The 17693-nt window shown below is 42.1% G+C and overlaps 1 long non-coding RNA gene across 1 annotated transcript in view; it reads right to left on the reverse strand.

Annotated features, from left to right (window-relative positions):
* LOC126503476 (uncharacterized) overlaps positions 1–7895 on the reverse strand; it is a 74753-nt gene extending 66858 nt beyond the window's left edge. Inside the window, exon 1 of the long non-coding RNA XR_007592310.1 lies at positions 7524–7895. This is a non-coding gene — a long non-coding RNA (uncharacterized lncRNA). The remainder of the gene's footprint in view (positions 1–7523) is intronic.
* Between the last annotated feature and the right edge of the window lie 9798 nt (positions 7896–17693).

Consider the following 17693-nt stretch of genomic DNA (forward strand, 5'->3'; position numbering starts at 1 on the left):
AGAGAGAGAGAGAGAGAGAGAGAGAGAGAGAGAGAGAGAGAGAGCTCTACAATAAACATGAATGATTCCACATACATATTCCAGTAACTTTTGCAATTCCTGGAAAAATAGAATTGGAAGTTTAAATTGATTATTGAAGGTAGTAAGTACAGGGTCACACTATGTGGCTCAAGCTATGCAGGAAGTCAATGTAGCCTGCCTGGATTCCAGCTGATGATCCTCTGGCTTCAGCAGGACTGCAGTTGGAGGAATGTATAGCCACCTCTGACCTTTAGTTATATTTTAAAGAGTAGATAGATAGATAGATAGATAGATAGATAGATAGATAGATAGATAGATAGATAGATAGATGATAGAGGTAGATAGATAGATAGATAGATAGATAGATAGATAGATAGATAGATAGATAGATAGATAGATTCTTTAATATATATTCTTTAAATAGGAAGTGTTGGAAGAGAAATGTTGTGAGAAAGAAGGTAGATATGAATAGTTAGTAGAAAAAAGTTATGTTTATTATACTGAGGGTCATCACACAAGGTTCACACTCTAATGGCCCTAAGCTTAGCTCTCTAAGCCTGCTCACCTGTGTGACATATCTTAGCTGAAGGTCAGATCGAGTCTCTAACAGAAGTCTCTGATTTAAGGATCAGGATCCTTTGAGAGACAATTCAGTTACAGGACAGATGCACCCAGGTTTCCATAGTGAGCCTTCCAACCCCATAGGGTTGGACATGGTCTGAGGAAGACTTTTTGCTTTACTTGTTTCTCCTGAGGCAGGCAAGATCAAATCTACAGCAATCTAATTAGGCTCAAGGTTTCCAACTCCATTTCTGTAATAGTATTCAGGCCAAACAATAATAATTTTACCTAATAGTATATATATTATATAAAATTTTATAATGTCATTTGAATAAGAATGACTCTTCTAGATGTGTGTATTTGAATGCTTGGTCCATAGGGAATGGCACTATTAAGAGGTGGGGCCTTGTTGGAGTAGGTATGGCTTTGTTGGAGGAAGTGTGTCACTAGAGGGTGGGCTTTGAGGTCTCAGAAGCTCAAGCTTAGGCTCAGTGGCCCGCTATCTCTTCCTGCTGCCTGCCAATACAGATGTGGAATTCTCAGCTTCTTCTCCAGCACCATATCGGGCTGCATGCTGCCATAATTCCTGTTAAGATGATAATAGTCTAAATCTCTTAAACTGTAAACCAGCCCCAATTGAATTTTCTTTTATAAGAGTTGCTGTGGTCATAATGTCCCTTCACAGCAATAGAAACCCTAACTAACACATACACACGCGTGTGCGTATGTATGTATAAATAAATATATGTGAAAATAAACAAATATACGTATATGTATATATATGCCAATGTAAAAGGCCAAAAACAGATGGGAACAGGTGTTCTTACTAGAGGCTCTCAACTATGCAAAATCAAATGGAGAACAGGAATGGGATGAAAAAGCAACACAGAAGAAGAGCACAAGGAACTAAGATGGCAGGTGTGTGAGTCTAAAGCCAGATCCAGGACCCACGCCTGGGCAGAGGCCATAGTAAAATATGTTTATGCTTTACTAGCAGTAGCACATTCGGCGGTCAGTTCTTTTTGGTTTACCACCGTTTAATCCTCTGGTCATATCACTGCAGGAAGAAACATGGATATAGTGGTCTAAAAAGTTATGAGAAATGGAAAGAAATACACATAACTCTTAGATTTAAATATAATAATATATCTTTATATGAAATATATTGATTTATCTTTATATTTGTAATGTATTGCTAGTTACTGCTATTCAGTCTTTGTAGGCCTAAAACATAAATTACCTCTATTATATCGGGGACACAAGAATAAGGGAAAAAAGCAGGCCTCTCTAGAGGCAGAAACCAGTCTCTCCATGGAAGTGAGACTGTGCACAGGGTGCAGGGGAGTCAGGCTTTATAGGGCAGGAAAAAAGAACTCTGGGAATGGAAGAGTTCATTTGTAGATCAGTTCCCCACTGCAGTCTCAAGAGGTAGACACCAGCCATTGGGGATTGGTATGCTGATCTTATCAGAAGTTTCTAGATCCTAACTGCCCACAGGTGTTATTAGCCAAGCCAACTTTCCTGACCAGAGCTTCTAAGTTCACAGGAGGCCTTTAGGTCATTTAGCCTTCAAATTTTAGCACAGATAAAACAGGATATGAAGAGTTAACATTCTCCATGGTTTCTGGAATCCCTAGGATCTTGAAATGGATCTGCTGAAGATAAAGGAGTGAATTAAAGTCTGCGTGTGAGGCATTGTGGGGACAGAGATATGGAAAGCAGGCCATCAAGAGTGTGCCTCGTGTAGAAGACAGCAAGTCCACGTTCTGGAAACCTCTTCTCCATCAGGATTGTGACTTCAACTTCATTTAGAAGGGAGGAAACTGAGAGTGTACGTAGCAGGTCAAAATAAAGTGGGACAAAAGGATGGACTTGGTATAGGCTATGGGACCAGGAAATATGGTGGTGACCAAGTCTGCAGAGTTCAGAGTATCTGCAGAAAACTCAAGAAAAGGCGGGTGCTGTGGGAAGATACATTTAAAATGTAGTTTCATAGAATTGGCCAAAAAATCTGGTGAGGAACAGAGCTGCTTACAGCCAAGAGTAGAGGAGCTAGAGACACAGTGGTGTCGCAGCTGCGGATGACAAAGCAGTTTATCATTGCTGAGTCGGGCCAGCAGGGTGGTGTGCAGCAGCCTGGAGCTCTCACAGGTCCTGCCCCATAGCACTCACCCTGGCTCTAAGTAATGATAAGATATCCAAGATGAAGAGCGATTCAGTCTCTGGATTAAGTCTCCTTGAAAGATTCCTATGGTCCATGCTGCCACTGGAGGCCAAGTAGGTATTCATCATCCTTGCTGATACCAGGGACCAGGTTGAGGTCTGTGTCCCATGCTGCCAATGGCTGTCATGAGCAAGGAAGCTTCTTTTACAGTGGTGTCAATGACCGCAGACTCATAATTGAGAGGAGAGATAGTGAAGGCTTCTGTGATATCTCTCCCCCACCTGCCAAATGAAAAGTCATCTTCCTGATCACTCACAGATATATGTGACCATAAGGTTGATATGTAATCATGAGATTACACCTACACATCACATGAGATTACACACTACAATGCAGGTATTTGGGAGATACCATGCTCCTTTAGCAAAAACGAGCAGCAGTTTCCAGAGTCAATGGTCCTGCAGGCCTTTCCAGGACGGAAAAACGATGTGGGATAATCTTCTGTGTGGGATTGTACTTCATCAGATATCCATTTGCCTGGTGGGTTGACATCTGGACACTAGTTATAACTTGCTGTAACTCTCATGGCCCCTGACATTTGAAGGCTTCCTGATATCTTAGTGCATGTGTTTGTGATCAGAACTAACACAGAGGGTCACCTGATGCAGTATGGGTAAACATTGCCAGAAGCACCTTGGATACATTATACACTTAATTTTGAATTACTTTTTGGGTCTTTTGTATTCAGAAACCTTTTACTCTTGCTAAATTCTTCACAGTCTATGCATTCACTTACACAGCATCATATAGGACTGTGGCACACGGTTGTGTCTAGACTGAATAAAAATATGGAGGATCTCTGTTCCCTTTAAAAATCACATGCAGTTTTTATCCTTTAAATTAACTAACTTATACATTTTTTGAGAACAGTCAAATTATTTTATACTCACAATTCCACACCACATGCAGGGAGATCTGAAAGAAGTCTAACTCCTCATCAAAGAGAGACTTCATCAAGAAAACATTCTTGATTTTCCAATTACCTGATCGATCAACACAATCAACCAGATCCAAAATAAGATCTTACTTCCTGGGAAATCATTGAGAAACAAGGGTTAAGGCATTTTAGAAGGAAGATATTCCTCCCACTATTCCTGGCATTGCAGTCAGCCCAGAAGAGTCCCCCCTTTTCCATTCAAGTTTTCTCTGGCCTTGCTGTTACTGCTCTATCTCTTCTCTGGAAAAGGGACAGCAGAAACAACTGCCAGACAGTTTGCAGCAATTGACTTGCATTATTTTTTTGTTGTTTATACCTTAATTAAATGACCTATGTACTTGATATGTTTTCTTTTACTTCTCAACCCCACTAATCCTGATATTTTTCTAAAGTAGAGTGAATCTTCATTTATGGAAAATGATGACACTTCTCAGAGTTCAGAGGTAGGGATGAAAATCCTAGGGTAGAATAGAAATTTATTTTCAGTCTCTTAATTTAATAGCAAGAGATACTCAAGTCTTTTTGTTTCTGGTGATACCATATCTTTCTCCTCTCCCTGCTCCTTTTTTTATTTCTTCTTATTCCTCCTCCTTCCCAGTGACCAGCTCATAATTCTAAACTACTGAATATTTTCAAAAACATTAGCCATGCTTGTAGCCCTGAACCCTCTCCAGTCTTGTAACAGGATAAGACACTTGCTTTCACTCTTATTTCTGATTAGACCTTGGTCTCTTAGATTTATATAGAGTGGTGTGTTAACCTTTTATCTCTAAATGTCTGGAGGCAGCTGCTTCAGCAAAGGCAGGGATTATAAAAAAGTGATATTCAGAATTGGAAATTAGACCTGTTTTGCTCTTATAGAGTTAGATCCCATCCATCTCTTATGAGAGCAGATATGGTTGAGATAAAGGGCATGAATATTGTGGTTCCAGAAGATTCTACGTCGTCCATGAATATGACTTTTTGGATCTTTGAAGATGTCATTAGGTTGAGAATACCAATATAATGATCTTAGAAATGGCATACCATAACTTCAGTGATATGTTTTATAAGAGAAGGAGAATACACATCAAACAAATGACAGAGAAGGTTTTATAAAGAAAGAGGAAGGGATTGGAGTGATGAATCTGCAAACCAAGGATTGCTAGCATAAACTCTGTGCTAGGAAAAAGCTTGGGAGAGCTGCTTCCCTAGGACTTCCAGAAAGAACCAATGTTTCTGGAATTTGACATCTCTTTTCTCACTTGAATTTGACCTACATTAGCCTCCTTGCTCATGAAAAATCCAAGAAATATAAAACTTAGACTCTTTCATATGCTTTCTTAATTGCAGTTTTAGATTATCTAGTTCCACTGGTAATACACTCATTCACCATTACTAAGAAAGCAACAAGTAAAAACCTACTGTGTCATTCATTTATTCTCATGTATAAATATGGGCAAGTGCCTGTGAGTTTGACTAGGTGAAATACGCAAGCTTAACTCAATCAACTTTTAAAAAAACCTAAGAGCTCATAGCCTAGACTTTGGAAATACCCGGTTTTGCAGCATTGTAGTGACTCTCACCTGATTTTTCAAGAGTCTCTCTGAGATAGAAAATATAACTGTTATTACCCTGGTACTTGTAAGCTTGTCATTAAATGAGTTGAGAAAAAGAAAGAATTAGTCTATTGGCATAAGAAAGATACAGGGCTTAGTTCAGTAAAGGAAATGAAGATGATTAGTGATTCATTTGACTATAAAATTAATAGTTAGACCGCCCAAAATGCTATGCAGGCTGCTAGGGAGAAAAGATAATAAACCTGTGTGTTGTACTAAGCTACCAGGCAAGATGTGCACATTGGTAATAGCAGCAAGTATGATACTGGGGTAACCAACCACTCTCTTACTGGGTTTGAGGCCTGCTCCACAGGAGGGGATTCATTTCCGGTACTGTAAACCTGGTCAAAAGCCCATGACTGGGGGGACAAAGGGGAGTGTAAGCCATAAAAAAGAACTACACCTGTTGTGTATAAATATAAATGTTTATATTTATACCAGGGATTAGTGCTGCTCCTAACCTTGGTCAGAGAAGCTTCTGTTTGCGGTGGGTAGCAGTCAGTGCACAACTGGTCATAATGCTGATGTCTGTTGACTTCTCCACTATAAATGGTGCACCTACACCATGTCCACTACGGTTCAGGAAACACTGTGAAGGGGCTTATAGGTAATTTAAGAATTGGAAGAAGGAGAGACATATAATAGAATGCTGTCCTAACACCACCACCGCAATCATGAACTCAGCAGCTGTGGTTACCTACACAGCTTATGCACAAGACTGAGCCCATCCACATTTTTTCCAGCATGGTGGAAAGGCTCACGAGGCCCTACTCATCCCAGGGTATCTATAGTCAGTAACAGTTGCTAAGGGAGATGCATTTTTCTTAAGTGATGTAGCCAAGGTAGAGAGTTGACATCCCTGTAAATAATCCCTCACATATGCTCATTATTGATCACAAAGAAAAGGAGGAGGAGGAGGACAAAGGAGAAGAACATATTTGAAAGTGGAAGGGGGAATGATTGGGACAAGAAAGGAGATCAGCAGGTGTCAAACTGGGACAAGAGAGAGTAATGCGGGTTGAAATACAAGTAAAGACTTTATGTTCATGTAGAGAAACATCAGAATGAAACCCCTAGTCATACATAGTTTATTCCAGAAATAACAACTAAAAATTGACTTTCCTCAAAGAATTATTTACCATCTCATGCTCTTATTAGGAAAAACTTTGACATTCGTTGTGAATAGTATACTTTGTACAATTTTTTTATTTGAAACTTCAGGCAAAGACTTTTCATCTTGAAAAATATTTTGAATGTGTGTTAAATAAAAAAGTGAAGTGAAAATAATCTTATAAATATATCAAAATACCCACAGTCATGGGAAGTTCTCACAGTGAAGCAGTGGCAGCTTAGCTTCGGGCGCCTTTGAAAATACAGCTATTCCTTGCCTGACCCCTAGTGTTCAGAGCAAGTAAGTGGCCGTCTGAAAATACCAAAGGAAAGAATAAGATGTTTCAAATTCAGCCTCCACTTTTGTTTCAAGGTCGGTAGGCACCCACTGACCTCATGGGCCATACTTCGGTCTCCCTTCACCGGTCTGCAGTCATTTCCACCACCTATGTTGGACGATAGCCTTTTCTTTTCAGACGTCTCCACAACTATTGCCTGTGCAACCGTCACCACCAGGCAAACGTTCCACACTCAACATGACCACCTGACCAAGGGAACAAACGCGGCTCGTCAGCTTTCTGTCGCCGTGACAAAATGTTCGAGGGAGTAAGTTTTTTAAAAGAGAGTTTGTTTTGACTTGTAAGTTTAGTGTTTTAAGTCAATCGTCGCCATTGTTCCGAGGCTATGATGGGGCAGTACGCCAAGGCAGAATGAAAATGGCAGAAAAAGCTCTCCAGCAAACAGATTCGGGAAGTGGTGAGGGTCCTACTATTGCCTTCCAGGTCCCGCTGCTGATAACTAACTTCCTTCCGTTAGGTCTCTTAAAGGTCTACCACGTGCCAATAGCACCACCGCATGTCCCAAGCGTTCATCATATGGACTTTTGAGAACATTCCTTCAGACTCAAACCAAAGCAAAAGTTACTCAAGCAAAATGCAAGCGTGGGGCAGACACAGGAACAGAATTCGATAGTTGCCACCAAACCCTGGAGTTTTCTTTCCTTCTATACTTGATGGGAACTGAATTGGCCACTGAGTAATTGGCTGGCTCCCACCACGGTGACAGAGCTTACCTTTTGGAGACAAAGCTGCTCAGAATTCAGTCTGTCTGTCGCACGAAGCTCACCATTTTCTCTGTGGATAATCTCTTAGAGTCCAAAACCCTCTGAGAGTCTGAATGGAACGTCATAAGTGACACTGGGTTAAATTTTCCTCCAGGGCTCCAAAAGCCAGGAAGAGAAAAGGACTCCGTTGCTTTTGCTTGCTTGTTTATTCAGGAATTCTTGTTGGTTTGTCCCGGCAAGATGAGCGGCATCTACTCATTAGAGTCTTTTGCTCTTTTCCCTCTCATGCTACCTGCAATGATATTATAATAAATCCCTTTTTTTGTTAGTTATGTCCAACAATCTCATCTGATACAGATATTATATCATTTCACTTGATCACCCAAACGTTAATTCTTAGAATAATTTACACAAATCAATAGGTACAGAACTCAGTCAGCATTTGCTTAGTTTTCTATGTCCAGATAACCTAGCTCTATTTCTGAACTAAAAAGAGCATCTGTGATAATTAATTTCTCTAAGTATAAGCCAAAGAATTGTGCCTCTGGTATTCTAAGATGCTTTCAATCTGACATGACCTTCTAGGTTGATTATTTAATTGGGTATCTAAATATCTAATTAGTCTCAATCTGCTCATTGAAAATATTGATCAAGCATGTAGGTGTTTATAATTAATCTCTCTTCTCTCGTGCTTCTGCCTAATAGATTTTGTGATTAAAATCTGTTTTTGCATGACAGCCTCTTGATAGTCCTCCTAATTGCAGGTCAGATAAGATCCTATTGCTGGAGATACTATACACCTTGATTGGAAGATGTAGGAAAAGCTAGCTGGAACTGAGCTAGAGGCATCTTCCCTGTTGGATAGTTTCCATAGTGCCAGAGAGTGTGATGCAGACCAATGGAGGAAAAAAGCAACACATATTTTGCCCAGCAGTAAACCATATGAACTTCAGTAGCAAAATTCTGCCAGGAACAAGGCAAAGAACTAACATAAAAATTGAATTAAAAAGAGAAAAAAAATGACATCTTCCTAACTGAATAGGACATTACTCTTCTGCATATAGGTGCAACCATGGCACAGCTGCCAAAGGGGTAGCCAGCTCCACTCTGGTTGGGTTTGGAGCTCACTCAGTAGGAGGAAATTTATGCATGATACTGGAACTAATGAATGGGGAGGTCTTAGGTCTAGGGGGAAAGTTAATTAGTATCATTGCTAAATTAACATGGCACCAAACTGCCTTTTAAATAGTTATTTTATGCCCATAGAAAATTATATTCACTAGGCTTGTGAACTATAGGCTCAATGTCCTTTGTTTAAGGCTAGAGTCCACTAATGAGTGAGTACATCCCATATTCATTTTTTCTTGGGGTCTGGGTTATCTCAGGATGGTGTTTTCTATTTCCATCCATTTGCATGCAAAATTCAAGATGTCATTGTTTTTTTACTGCTGAGTAGTACTCTAATGTGTATATATTCCACACTTTCTTTATCCATTCTTCCATTTAGGGACATCTAGGTTGTTGCCAGGTTCTGGCTATTACAAATAATGCTGCTATGAACATAGTTGAACAAATCCTTTTGTAGTATGATTGCGCATCTCTTGGGTATATTCCCAAGAGTGGTATTGCAAGCCTAGAGAAGCCAAATAACAAGGTGAACCCAAAGAAAAACATATATACATATTGGAAGCAAACAAGATCATTGGGCAAAAGTTGGGAGTATGGGGTGGAGTAGGGGTGGAGGTGGGGATGGGGGAAGGGGAGAGGGGGAAAGAGAAGGGAGAAGGGAAAGACTGGGGAGAGCTTGGGGAAGCGGGAGGGTAGAGATGGAGGAGGTGCGGATATAGGATCAGGGAAGAAGATATCTACATTAAGGGAGCCATTTTAGGGTTGGCAAGCGACTTGGCTCTAGAGAAGTTCCCAGGTGTCCACGGGGATGTCCCCAGCTAGATCCTTGGACAGCAGAGCAGAGGGTGCCTGAACTGGCCTTGCCCCTCTATCACACTGCTGATTATTTCGAATATCACCATCAAATCTTTGTCAAGCAATGGATGGAGATAAAGACAGAGACAGACCCTCATCAGAGCAACAGACTGAGCTCCCAAGGTCTAGTTGAAGAGCAGAAGGAGGGAGAGGATGACCAAGGAGGTCAGGATCGTGAAGGGTTAGTCCACCCTCTGAGACCGCGCGCCTGATCTAATGGGAGCTCCCCAAGTCCAGCTGGACTGGGACTGAATGAGAATGGGATCAAACCAACTCTCTGAATGTGGCTACCAATGGGGGCAGACTGAGAAGCCATTGATATTAGCACTGGGACCTGTTTCTACTGCATGTACTGGCTTTTTGCGACCCTAGTCTATTTGGATGCACACCTTCCTGGGCCTGAATGGAGAAGGGGGCTTGGACTTCCCACAGGGCAGGGTACCCTGCCCTCTCTTAAAGAGGAAGGGGGAGAGGAGAGTGAGTGGAGAGGCTGAAGGGGAATGGGAAGAGGGGAGGAAGTGTAAGTTTTTGAAATTACAAAGTTATTTATTTGGATAAATAAATAAATAAAAGAAAATTATATTCACCATCTTATCAGAGAAACTTCTTTCTGCAATGAGCAGTAAGAAATGCAGAGACCCATGACTGCTCAAAGTACTGAGAATAAGGGGCATTAGAGATCTCAGCCCTAAACAGAATTATCTACATCACCCCCTCTAAGGCTCAGTGAACATGTCAGAAGAGGAGGCAGAAGGAGTGTAAGAGCCAGAAGACAGAGAAGAGCTGTAAAATGCTGTCATCTGAGCTGGCCTAGCCACTGTGAACATGATCTTAAGGCAGCTTTGGTTGCCTGCACTGACCCAGGACATGACAGCCCCATGTGGAGGGGCTCATGGAGGAGCCCCACTCCACCCTGCGGAATTATTAGCTACTAATGGATTCTAAGAAAGAGGCAGAATTGTCTTCAGTTGTTACCCAGGTAAGTCCAATGGACAGCTCCAAATGCACACAGTGATTGTTAAACTCAGAGGAACATAAAACAAAACAAAGCAAAACAGAACCTACAAAACGACACTAATATGGAAATAGAATTTGTTGAGGGGTTGACAGCAATGAGGGGGAGTAGTGAAAACAGTCATAATGTTTGCTACGCATGTGTGAAATCCTCATAAACAAATTTAATAAAAATCATAAAAAGTGGTTATTTTCATAAAACTCACAGACACCTTGTAGAAATATATACATTTAAGTTTGTTTACTTCTAAGTCTGACTGTGTTTAAAACCCTGCTTGGACCAATGAAGAAAAATATTAAGAACAATCGTTTCTGAAAGCAGACCATTTTCTCATGGCTTATCGTGGATTCTAGCACCTCTGTGCTTGCCTAAAAACTAAGGATCTTCCTTCCTCCTTAGCCCTGAGGGCTTCGTGAGCCCGCCCACTTTCCACATCCGGCATTCGAACCCCCATCAATTTAGTGAGCTCCTGCAGTCGTGTTCTAGAAAAATTCTCACCATTTGCTAACATGCTGTCTCTGCTAAAGGCATTTTTCAGCTCACCTGATACAGATATTGATTTCCAACTGAGTTGTAGTTAATCCGATTTCAAAAAGGAAGGGACTTTAGAGCTAGTCATCTGTCTAAGATAAAGTACAGGACAAGAAAGGACATCATAAGGCAGATATAAAAACTAATTAAAATATTCATCTATGGCTACCCAGAAGCAATGGGTCACTGCTTTACAATGCTTGGGTCACTGATGACATGAAGAATCCAATAAACTCAAAGACCCAAAGCATCCAAACCCAAAGAGAAAAATGGAGGATAGTCATTACTATCCCAGTAAGTGCCAGGCAGCCACAGGGAAGCCCTATATTCTGAACACAGCGATGTCATTCTTATCTGAGACTGCACTGGAGTAACATAGTCAAGCAATCCAATAAGGCTGTGTTTGCTGGTATAGGAGATAGAAGGGGACTAGAACCAGGAAATTCAAAGCTGCTCTTCAATTACCACAATGGAACATTGTTCTCTTGAATGAAAAGGAAGCTGGGTACTCCAGCAGGAACTCTTCAGTCAATGAATCTGGAGTCTTCCCCACACCCCTTTTGGTACCTTGGCATCTGCAGAATAGCAGATTCTTACAACATTATGTCATTGTCCACAGCATTATCCCTAGGAACTTCACTTGACAATAGAAGAAACAAGGCTTTGCTTACTGTCTGTTAAGTTTACACATACCCTAATTAACCAGATGTAGCTAGCTTTATTGAACTCGGAGACCTTCACAGTGCATGCTGTAATTTTAAGTAATGAGCTTTCTCTCGTAGAGAGTTATCTGAACTAGTAAACACTATAGAACATATAATGTCTTCTCCCACATCCCAAATGCCCTGAATCTAGAAGCTGAGGCATGGGACAGGAATGTGCAATCTCTACCATCCAATCTCAAAGGAAGTTCCTAAGACACTTGCCTTCTATCCCAGAGGCTCCAGACGCTGCTTTTAGAGGTTACAATACTCACTCTGCTGCTCTCACTCAACATTTAGGGTCTTTTTGAAAGATTAAGAACACTTCCTTTCCCATGAATCTGCACTTTAGATGACACTTGCTGAGAATAGCATCAGCCCAAGGAGCCCAAAGAACAGTTGTGAAAAATCACTTGAAGTCCCACTCACTCATGTCTAAAATCCTGACTGCCACTGCAGGCCAGGATCCTGATGGAAGCTCTGTTGTCTCTGCACAAGCTCCCTACTGGGAGCATCTTTAGAAATGGAATAGACTTTAGTCATACATGGCCAACCTATGTGCTGTGGGCACATGCATGCCAGCATGGCTATGACTGCATCGTAGACGGTGTATTGCTGCAATGTCCAAAGATTAGAAGCTCCTGCTCCATGAATCATTTTGAAAAGATGTAAAATTAATACTTCGCCCTAATAGGGGCAGCATCAGCTTTCAAAGGAGGGCTCATTCTCGAGAAGGAAAATGAGTTCATTGAGATTTACTGTGAAAAAAATAGACAACTACATAGAGCTTCATTTTCCTAAAGTCATAAACCACAATTACAAAGTTCCTGTTTCAGCTGGCTCTGAGTCTGTCATGGGATTGATGCAAACCTGGATTCAGAGTAGTAAACAGTACTAAAGCTTTGAATGTGCCTCAACTCAGGAATCCAAAAACAGAGACAGAAGAGAGGGGCGGAGACCCACAGTGCCCTTCATAGGCATATTTCCAGTGAGGTGAAGATCAACCTCTAGGCCTCTTTGATGTTCCCCACCTCCTAAAGGCACCACTCTGAAGAACACGTGGGCTTGGGAAAGCATGTAGGATCTATGCTGTAGCAGTATATGTCTTACAGATTTACAGATTCCGCCTTCATCGCATCTAAGATTTCCCTTTTTTATTAAAAAAAAATGTTTCAATATATTCTGATCACGCTTCCCCTCTCCAAATCCTCCTCGATCCACCCCACATATCCATCCACCCAACTTTCCACACCCTTTCTTTCTCTCCTAGCTCTAGGTGGAAGCACTGGCCACTCAGATCAGGATAGCTCTGGAAGTGGCATGGACCCAGAATACAGAATACAAGGCCAGAGGTTGTGGCCCCCTCCCCAGGATTCCATGTGACCTTTGGTGGTAACACAGCCCTCAGACTTCAACACAGAACCCAGCCGTGGTAGGACCATGAACCCAGACATGGTCCTGGGAAGCATCCTGGGTATAGATGTCACCATGGCCACAGGTGGGTGGCAAAGAAGACCCAGATCAGCATGGCCCATCAGCATGACCCCAGTGGCAGCATGGCTTTAGGACACCAATACTGCCTCGGTGGCAGCCCAGACCCCAGGAATCTGCATGCCCAAAGATGGCAATAGGAGCCATGGACAGCTCATAGCAGCACAGACCCTGGCTACAGTAGGACCATGGATCCAGACATGGCCCTCAGCTGCAGATCTGGCCTAGACATCACCAAGGCCTTGGGTAGCAACACAAGCCACTCAGATCTGTATGGCCCCAGCTGCATGATGGCCTGCAGACACCAGCAGGGTCTCAGGTGACTGACCTGACTCTGGACATCCACACAGCGTTCAGTGGCAGCAGGAGCTCTGGACATCAACCCAGACCCTGGCTACTATAGGGCTATGAACCCAAACATGGCTCTCAGCAGGACCCTGGGCCCAGATGACACCATGGCTCTGGGTGACAGCACAGGCAACCCAGACCATTGTGGATCCTGTGGTGGCATAGCCCTCAGACATCAACAAGGCCACAAGTTGTGGCCCAGACCCCAGGGTTGGCCATTGGTGGCAACATGGGCCGTGGACATTAACAGCGACCCCAACTGCTGTAGGCCCATGGACCTAGACATGGCCATGATAGCAGCATAGGGCCGGATGACACCATGGTCCCAAGTGTCAACACAAGCCACCCAGATCATCATGGCAGTGGCACAGCCTTTAGACACCTACATGGGCACAGGTGACAGTCCAGGCACTGGGCAACTTGTGGCCTTTGATGGCAACATGGACCATGGATGTTCACACAGACATGGCTCTTGGCATCAGAAGGGCCAGGACATCACCATGGTCCCAGGTAGCAGGTAAACCATCCATATCAGCCTTCTCTTCCTCACTTCCATGTCTTCCGTTTTGTCTCTTTCCACAGTGCATGCATGAGCCACTCCACTTCTCTATCTCTCCCATTTTCCACCACAACTTTGTTCATCATAATGGGACCCACCTGCCAGCACAGGGGTGGGCCCGTGGATGTCTTCCCACCAGCTCATGTCTTCCTCTAACTAATCCTTATGTTTAGCATTGGAAGTGTGTTAACTTCTTGGTTCCTTGTAAAGCTAGATATCTTTCACTGCCCCATTTTGTTACCAGAGTTGTTAGGACCCGAGTCTGTGCCCTGGCAGCCCGAACAAGTTAATGTCAACCATCTGATTCTCAGGAGGCCAATTAAAAAGAGAATCACAAAGAGGGGGGAAAAAAGAAGATATTTATTCAATGCAGCTAGGCAAGAGGTAAAAATCAAAACGTCCAGTGACCCTATTTTCCTGCACCCTGAGACCATCTTCTGCCACAAGGTTTAGGTTTAAGCAGAGGTAAGCTCTATGCATAACTAAATATCCTGGTCAAGGTGTGGCCCCACCCATCACTTGCGCCACTCTCTGGGCTCTTTTCTCCTGAAAAGTGACCTGACAAATCACCAGAACTGGGAGAAATCTCTTCCTGAGAGATAAAGTCCTCCTCTGACTGCTACTACCTGGTTTCAGCCTTCTCCTGGCAGTGTGAGACTCTGGTTTCTTCCAGACCATTGTTTCAACAGTCTGAGAGTCTAACTGAGGGGCACGGATGTGGCTGCCCTTGCTGGCAGAGTGCTAACAAGGTTACTGCAATTTGCATTTTACATTTAGAAATCATTTGAAGCCTTGGAGAAGACATCTTCTTCTAGAATATTTTATTCCCTCACTAGCAACCAAGTAGTGCTTCAGTCTGGAGTACCTTAATTTAAAAGTTAAAGAAAGGAGGTTCTTTTACACTGAAAACAAAGATTGCAAGTCAGAGTGGAAGCTGTTTTATTCCTGGTTTGGTTTCGCCACTTGGGTATGCTCCTTCAGAATCTAGGGGCAGTGTATGTTTGTTTGCTGTGGGAAAGGAGAGAGAGTACTCTAAGGGACTTCCCATTATGCTCCCCGCCCCCCCACCCCCCCGCGCTTCAGTTGCTTTCTAGTCCTCTTACAGTCAAAACTGCTTTGGTAAATTTTTGCTCAACTTTAGCTTGTCTTTTCCTTTTCAAAGTATTCACTCCCCTTCTGCTTAGATGTTATAATACCTGGCATCAATACAGACAGGAGGACCAATGGAACCAAATCAAAGACCCATATATCAATCCACACACCTACGAACACCTGAATTTTGACAAAGAAGCAAAAAATATAAAATAGAAAAAGAAATTATATTCAACAAATGGTGCATGCATAACTGGCTATCAACATGTAGAAGAATGAAAATAGATCCATATCTATCGTCACACACAAAACTCAAGTCCAAATCGATCAAAAGCCTCACATAAAACCATCCACACTGAACCTTATAGAAGAGAAAGTGGGAGGGCAATTGAACACATTAGCACAGGAGACCACTTCCTAAATCTAACACCCCAGTAGCACAGACACTGAGAGAAACAATTAATAAATGGGACCTCCTGAAACTGAGAAGCTTCTGTAAAGCAAAGGCCACTATCAACAAGACAAAATGGCAGCCTACAGAATGGGAAAAGATCTTCACCAACCCCACATTGAACAAAGGGTTGATTTCCAAAATATACCCAAGAAAAGAACTCAAGAAATTAGTCATCAAAAGAACAAATAATCCAATAGAAAAACTGGGGTACAGACCTAAACAGAGAACTCTCAACAGAAGAATCTAAAATGGCTGAAAGACACTTAAGGAAATGCTCGATATCCTTAGCCATCAGAGAAATGCAAATCAAAACAACTGAGATTCCATCTTACACCTGTAAGAAAACATTGATGACAACTTATGCTGGAGAGGATGTGGAGTAACACTCCTGCATTACTGGTAGGAGTACAAACTTGTGAAGCCCCTTCAGATATCAATATGGCAAGTTCTTAGAAAATTAAAAAACAACCTTCCTCAAGATCATGCAATTCCAATTTTGGATATAAACCCAAAGGATGCTCAATCATACCACAAGAACATGTGCACAGCTATATTTATAGCAGCATTGTTTGTCATAGTCAGAACCAGAAAACAACCTAAATGCCCCTCAGCCAAAGAATGGATAAGGAAAATGTGGTACATTTACACAGTGGAATACTACACAGCAGAAAAAAAAAATGACATCTTGAAATTTGAAGGCAAAAGGATGGATCTAGAAAACATCATCTTGAGTGAGGTAACCCAGACCCAGAAAGACAAGTATTATATGTACTCACTCATAAGTGGCTTTAAGACATAGAGCAAAGAAAAAACAGCCTATAATTCACAATCCCAGAAAACCTAGACAACAATGAGGACCCTAAGAGAGACATACATGAATCTGATCTACATGGGAAGTAGAAAAAGGCAAGATCTCCTGAGTAAATTGGGAGTGTGGGGACCATGGGAGAGGGTAGAAGTGGAGGGGAGAGGAAGGTAGGGGAGCAGAGAAAAATATATAGCTCAATAAAATCATTTTTAAAATTAGAAAGATGTTATAATACCACAAGTAAGTACTTCTCATGCTTTTCTGCTATTTCAGGGATTTTTCCAAGTGAGTTGCTCCAAATGTCCAGTCTTTCCTTTGCTACCTTTTATTGTATTTATTTGGAGGCAGGGTCCTGGAGCCTCAACCTGAACCCTTACATATGACAGAAAAGTGCTCTTCCACTGATATATTTCCCCAACCCATTTCTACTTTTCATTTTGAGAGATTTATGAAGTTGTCCATATGGGTTCTTAACTTGCTCTGCAAACCAAATGGTTCTTCTTGTTGAAACCGTAAAGCAAAGATTGCAGGCTTTCCCACCTAGCTCTGCCCTGCTCTATTTTTTACTCAACAACGACACATGTAAATACTTGCTCAATCTTTAATCATTTTATATTTTGAAGTTCTTATCAGAGGAAGAGAACTTTACTTTTTTTGGTTTGGGTTGGTTGGTTGGTTTTGGTTGTGGGTTTTTGTTTGTTGGCTTGTTTGCTTGCTTGATTGATTGATTTTAGAGACAATGTTTCTTTCTGTGTATCCCTGGTTGTCCTGGAGCTTGCTCTGTAGACCAGGTTGGCCTCTAACTCACAGAGATCCTCCTGCCTCTGCTTCCCAAGCACTGGGATTAAAGGTGTGCACCACTACCACTGGCTGAGAACTTTACATTTGTTTCCCTGTTTAACAAATAAGTCAAAGGACTGGAGAGATGGCTTAGTACTTAAGAGTACTTTCTGCTCTTCCGGAGACACCAAGTTCAGTTCCCAGCTCCCACATTAGGCAACCTACAACCTCCTATAACTCCAGCTCCAGGGAATACTACACACCCTCCAGCTTCCATCAACACTTGCCCTGATATGATCATACTCACACATAGACAAATGCATGTAATACATCATTTAAAAATAAAAAGATTGGTCTACAAGAGCTAGTTCCAGGACAGGCTCCAAAGCTACAGAGAAATCCTGTCTCAAAAACTAT

The sequence above is a fragment of the Alexandromys fortis genome, unplaced genomic scaffold (genome assembly GCF_014885135.2).
Source record: "Alexandromys fortis isolate MF-2015 unplaced genomic scaffold, M_Fortis_MF-2015_v1.1 scaffold_2_1_26212458, whole genome shotgun sequence".
NCBI classification, from domain to species: Eukaryota; Metazoa; Chordata; class Mammalia; order Rodentia; family Cricetidae; genus Alexandromys; species Alexandromys fortis.